We start from the raw sequence: 7,037 nt of genomic DNA on the forward strand, positions 1-7,037 counted from the left end.
CAATTAGATTATCAATTGCATCACTATAAGTACTTTAATATTATGATTAGCACTGTCCAAACATTGTCCATGTAAATGAACAGTTAAAAAGACATTGGTTACTCACTTAACATGAACTTGTGCTTGTGGCCTATATGTGACTTGGTATTTCATCATTTTAGGCAAAGCATATCTTTCTGTGGGCTGATTACAACCATTGTGTCAAACATTACATACATCACTAATTAGAAATATTAAATTTGATTTAATAATTAAATTCAAACCCCTTTAAATATACTATGCATAGCTACTTTTGTATTAAAGTTTATTCCCAATCCAGGTGTCAAACACATTAGAAGGATTTCAAATCCAAGGGGTTTTGAATCCACGAGTGAATCCACACTCCCAAATAGACCCTAATAAAATCATTATTGCAACCAAATGTAAGTAATGTCATTGCACAATTATAAGAGTAAATAGTCATTACTCATTTATAACCATTTTCAGTTGAACAGTCAAAATTAAAGCTGCAACCTGGGTTGCACCACCTCAACAATGTCCAAGTATAGAACTTCTAAAGTTTGGATTTTATTTTATTTTTTATATTTCTTTTACCCACATTACAATGGGTACTCAAACCCATGACGTCAGTATTGAAACTCTTGCGAGTCTACCACTAAGCAATGAGTAAGGACCTTAAGGCTTGGGTTGAGCACCTTGTGATGGAATTCAAGTAAGGTTCCCTTTAGGTGGGGTTGAACTTAGGTTAAGGTCTGAGTTGCACACAAATGTAAATGTATCATGGACAAAAGATTATGGTAATTTGAATATTTGACAATCAGATTTAAGGATATTTATTAGACGTCTAATGATGAAAATTATTACCCTTTGATCTTAGCCAAACATGGCTCGGAAGCGCGTCTGTCATCTACCCATGATTAAAAATAGAAAGAAAGCATACGATCCCCAATTTGAGAATCCCTGTTATATAATTATAACTGTGTAATTATAATCGAATATTAATATTTTGCATGCACACTATGTGCCTAATCTATCCTAGGGAACCTTTCTATATAAGTTTATCCCAGTAGCATAACTTCTAGAAGCCTAACCAAGCGGCGGATGCAGGCTATGCGCATGCCTAGCAAACTAACAGAATCTCGCCCAAGCAGCGAATACAAGTCATGCTCATGCCTACTAAATTGATGGAAGCTTGCCCAAGCGGCGGATGCGGGCCATGCCCATGCCTACCAAATTGATGGAAGCTTGGCCAAGTGACAAATACAGGTATACTATATTCCAACTAAAGCAAGTGGCGAACTCATCATGTATTAGAGATTAAAATCTTTAATACATAATTATCATTAACTAAAATGAAATGAACTCTTTTTTTTGTGTGTGGTTAACTAAAATAAGATGAACTCTTTTTTGGACATGAGCTCATGTCTCAATAAACCCTAAGGTTGATTTAATGAGCTTCATTGGAAATATTGATGGGTCATCCTAGATATTCAATCTTTGGCCTTTTCCAATCAAATATTTTTTGAGGTCCGCTCCACATGCCTGTAAAACTAGCGGCAATCTGCAATTTTACCCACAGAATTGATTTTTAGATGAGATAGGATTTTCAAGGGGAAAAAAAGGAATTTTAGAAAGGTATGACCACCAACTATTAATATGTGATTCTACGCTCTTAAATTTCACAAAAACTTTGATACTTTAGCAAAGGAAGATAATTGGCAAATGAGTACTAATTAAATAAATTAAAATTTCATAAATTTTGATCTAAATGAATCTTAATTAAATAAATATAAATTTAATTTTTAATTGATAGATTAGTAAATATTTAATGAATGGCCAAAAGAAATTAATCAGTAGTCCAAATTCAACAAATGAATGCTTGTTAATATTGGATTTAGAAACATTAACTCAATCTAAAATTAGGAAACTAGCCCATCTATTATGATTTCTACAACTTCAAGTGCAAAATTGGGCTAACAAACCTCTCTCTCCACATGCATCACAGGATGTCATACCCAATAATGTTCTTATATTCCAAAAGAGCTACATATGTGACACATATGCCACCATCATTAATAATCCACAACACTACAAGAAAGTAGGCCTTTAGCCTCAATTTTTTAGCCTCGGTTGAAAAAATGGAGGCTAAATGTGTTTTTTAGCCTCAGTTGTTATGGAATTGAGGCTAAAAGTTCATTTTTCGCCTCGGTTGCTATGGAACTGAGGCTAAAAGTCTACTTTTTAACCTCAGTTGCATAATAACCGAGGCAAAAAGTCTACTTTTTAGCCTCAATTGTATAGGAACCGAGGCGAAAGGTCTACATTTTAGCCTCAGTTGCATAGGAACCAAGGCGAAAGGTCTACTTTTTAGCCTCAGTTGTATAGGAACCAAGGTGAAAGGTCTAATTGCTACCCTTAGTTGCATAGGAACCGAGGCGAAAAGTTTACTTTTAGCCTCAGTTGCATAGGAACTGAGGCGAAAGGTCTAATTTGTAGCCTCAGTTGCATAGGAACTGAGGCGAAATGTCTAATTTGTAGCCTCGTTTGCATAGGAACCGAGGTGAAAAATCTACTTTTTAGCCTTAGTTGCATAGGAACCGAGGCGAAAGGTCTAATTTGTAGCCTCAGTTGCATAGGAACCGAGGTAAAAAACATCTACTTTTTAGCCTCAGTTGCATAGGAACCGAGGCGAAAGGTTGAATTTGTAGCCTCAGTTGCATAGGAACTGAGGTAAAAAATCTACTCTTTAGCCTCAGTTACATAGGAAACGAGGCGAAAAGTCTACTTTTTAACCTCAATTGCATAGGAATCAAGGCGAAAGGTCTACTTTTTAACCTTAGTTGCATAGGAACCAAGGCGAAAGGTCTTTTTAACCTCAGTTCCATAGGAACCGAGGCGAAAGGTCTAATTTTTAGCCTCAGTTACACAAGAACCAAGGCAAAATGTCTACCTTTTAGCCTTAGTTGCATAAAAACTAAGGCAAAAAGTCTACATTTTAGCCTCAGTTGTATAGTAGCCGAGGCCAAAAGTCTACTTTTTAGCCTCTGTTGTATAAGAACCGAGGCCAAAAGTCTACATTTAAGAATATAAAAAAAATTCGAGAATATTGAAAGAATTAATAATTTTGAAAATTTTTGACAATTGTGAAAAAATTGAGAATTTTGAAAAAAAAATGGAGACAATTGGAAAAAATTTGAGAATTTAAAAAAAAAAAATTTTGAGAGTTTTGAAAAAGATTTGAATTTTGAATTTTTTAAGAACTAAGAATTTTTTAAAATTTTGAGAACTTTTAAAAAATTAAGAATTTTTTTTGAAAATTAAAGAATAAAAAAATGATAATTATGAAAAAGTATGAATTTTTTAAAAAAAAATTGAGAATTTAAAAAAAAATTAAGAATTTTGAAATTTTTTGAAATTTTTGAAAAGAAAAAAAGAATTTTGAACTTGAGAATCTTGAAAAAAATTGGAATTTTTTTTAAAATTGACAAATTTCAAATAATTGAAAATTTTTAAAATAAATAAATAAATAAGTTGAAATGGAATCGGACTTTTCAGTCTCGATTGCATGGGAACCGAGGCCAAACGTCTACTGTTTAGCCTTGGTAGCATAGGAACCGAGGCCTAAAGTCTAATTCCGAAATATAAATTCGCAGGTACGCCGCTTTTTCCCCGACTCCTTTTCTCACTCGCTGTGCGAGCGGGTGGGAGAGATCTTCGTTCTCTTTCTAGGGTTTTCCCCTGGGATTTTCACACCTCGATCGTCCTTCCTTTTTTTTGCATAGAAAACCCTAGCTCCGGCTCCTTTTCTTATACTGAGATTCTCCAACGCCGCTGCCTGGCGCAGTTTCCGCCGAAGCAGCTAAAGCAGAACCCTTCCATGGCAGCGGAATCCGTTGCTCCGACTGCAAGAGACCTCTTGCCGGAGGTCTTTGGGACGGAGACTCCGCCGGAAAAGCCCCGGGGTCGGGTTCTCCCATCCAGATGTTCAGCAGATGGCGATGCTGGAGCTCGGACCCTCTCGAGCATAATGCAGAAACTATCCAAGGGAGACGAACTTGAAAGCTTGCATGATCGGTATGAATTTTCATTTCTTTAGTCGGTGATAGGGTTTCTGCTTTGAGAAGATTGTAGATTTAGCATTTCTGAAGGTTTGTGATTGTTTATGGGGGTTCATACATGCTGTTGAATTCGAATTTGAGTGTGGATTACAGAAATAGGAATTCATTTTAAATCTAGAGCAGCTGACTGTTTTTATTTCTTAAGTAAGCTCAAACAAACATTTATGGTTTCAAAAAAGTATTTCAAGCTCAAAACCAACAGAGAAAAATCTTCATGGTTTTTGTCTATGACTCAATACTGCATTTCAACATCCCAATAAACAGACCAAAAAAAGAAAAAAAAGAAGAAAGAACTAGTCTCTTTCTGTGATGTCAAAACTGCATTTTAAACCCACAAGCAACATGCATGAAAAAAAATCCTGTGGGTTCTTTACCAATTTCAAAACTGCATTTTAAGTCCAAAATAGATGGATGATGGAACTTTCCTATTTCCTAGGATTTCAAAACTGAAAATGGCATGCAAAGAAAATTCTTTGTTGGTTTCTTTCAATTATTTTATATCTGCATTTAAACAAACAAAAGAAGCAATCTTCATGGGTTTCTTTCTACGACTTCAGAACAACATTTTAAGCCTAAAACAAACATGCAGAGAGAGTTTTTCATGGTGTTTTCTTCTTCATCTTCTTCTTTTTCTTCATATGCAATCCTCATCACAATCTTTGTTTCTCTTTCGATTGAGCAGATTATTCTTTGGAGCATAAAGTAACAGAAGAACAGAACAAACTCGGGGTAGGAAAATCATTCCCAGGTTTGAACCCAAAGGCTCTCAACAATCCAGACCTTAATGTGATCATTTGACATAGCTGTTCTTAAGGGAAAATCCCGACACATTAATCAGATATACTGCATTTTTACATACATGTATGGGTCAAGCAGTTCAAACTTGGCAAGCTGACATTTAGTCAATTCATTTGCATAGGATGTCTTTTATATTCATGATACATTGTTACTAGATTCCATGTTCAGCATTTGTGATTTTGTTGCCTAATCATTTAACTCTTGTTAGCTATGAGTAAAGAGAAAAAAAGGAACTCTATCATTTTAGCTTTTATACAGTCATATTATAGAAAGAAAGAAAAGAAAAACTTATTGTGACCGACTTGTAAGTTATATCATGATGCTTCTGCCAATTTTTTATGCACTCTCTGAAGATAGCAATTGTGTTGTTTCTTTTTTCCTTGAAATTTCATTCATTTATTTATTTTGTTAATTTCTTCTTCCTCGTCTTCTTATGTCTACTACTGATAATGCAATCATATTGGTGCATGTCATAATCTCAACGAAGGGCTTCTTCTGTGCCAGAAACAATGTTTATAACCATCCTGTATGTAGATGATTATGCTTGAAGGTGCAAAGGCAACAACAGAAACTATAGATGCTCTGAGGACAGGAGCATCAGCAATGAAGTCTATCCAGATCTCTTTGTAAGTTAAATCCTCACCATCAAAATTCTTAACACCCATATCACAAATAGTAACTGGCTATGCAATCTGATCTGAATTCTCTCTGTTATTTGTTCTTATCACACCAAATTCACCAAAAGCAGGACCAATCTTTTTACCTCAACATCTCAAAATATTCATGTATGCACCGTAGTTTTGTTGTTGCATATTGTTAAACATAGCCGGAGCAGTCTATATCCAGAAGAGCCATATGAGCTTGCTTTCAACATTACTTTCTCAGAAGGTAGTGCTGTTAGAAGGCAGAGTGTCTTCTTTTATCAGGTAACTTATGCATTTTGAGTCTTCCCTTTAATATACTGACAGCTCGTGTTGTGTTTTTTTTTTTTTTTTGTCACAGTTATGATTGTTACAGACAAACCCTCTTGTGTGACTTCAAGTCTTGTATCCTCCATCTCATGTTTTAGAACTTTTTAAATCGATATCTTCTTAGCTTATAGATGTTAGTAAAATGTTCTTGGCATGCATTACTATGGTAAACAGTGAAACAATGAAAGAGATGAAACCCAAGCACTTGAAGATCCTCCTGCCTATGTGCACTAAAAAAAAATGTTCTCCAATAGTGTGCTGGAACTGGAAACAGCGTGAACCATGGTGCATCAATCAAATCATGTAATAGTCACCTTTGAACCCAATTTGAATATTAAAGAAATAAGTTTTTTGAAGAACTGTCTATCGCAAGGATGAAATAACATGAAACTATGCAAATATGGGGTAAAAAATAGACTGTTGACTGAACAGTGCAATGGTCCACATTCAGCTGGAAAATCACAAATTCACAGTGATGAAAAGGTTCTATTTTGATGCTAAAATGTCGAAGCATTGCTCTAGGAGGTTTTGCTTGTTTACTTTAATTTGTAACAAGTAGTAATCATGTTATCATTTTGGTATCTACCTCCTTTCATAGAGGCTAGCATACTTGCTTGCTGCATTACACTTTGGGGACCACATGATGTGAATTATTGTTCCTGAAGTTTTTCAGCTTAGTTTGGAAGAAAACCTTCAAGGTACATTGTTCAACTCTATTGAATAAATTGCAGGTAGATTGGATTTAATCTTCCAGTTGCTGATCTTTTCCATCATTTGTGTTGTTAGGGAAAAAAGATCATGTTGTCCTCAGTTGGAATCAGAGATATAAGATTGCTATCAATGTAGCTGAGGCACTTGATTATCTACATAGCCGCAGTGCTTAGTCCATTATCCATAGGGATGTGAAATCATCGAACATCCTTCTAGCCGATGATTTTGAGCCACAGGTCTTACATTTTTCTTTTATGAAGCTGAACTGATATGTTTGTTATGTAGCATCATCATTGTCTTTAGCCATTCAAACCTGAGGACACTGACTATATCACCATCATTTGACTTGTAGAATACAAATGACCACATCGCTTGGGACTGGGAGTGATGAAGTGCAAGTGCAAAATGCATTACCCCTGTATGTTCTGTTGGCAAAACC

The sequence above is a fragment of the Magnolia sinica genome, chromosome 9, assembly GCF_029962835.1.
Source record: "Magnolia sinica isolate HGM2019 chromosome 9, MsV1, whole genome shotgun sequence".
NCBI lineage: Eukaryota > Viridiplantae > Streptophyta > Magnoliopsida > Magnoliales > Magnoliaceae > Magnolia > Magnolia sinica.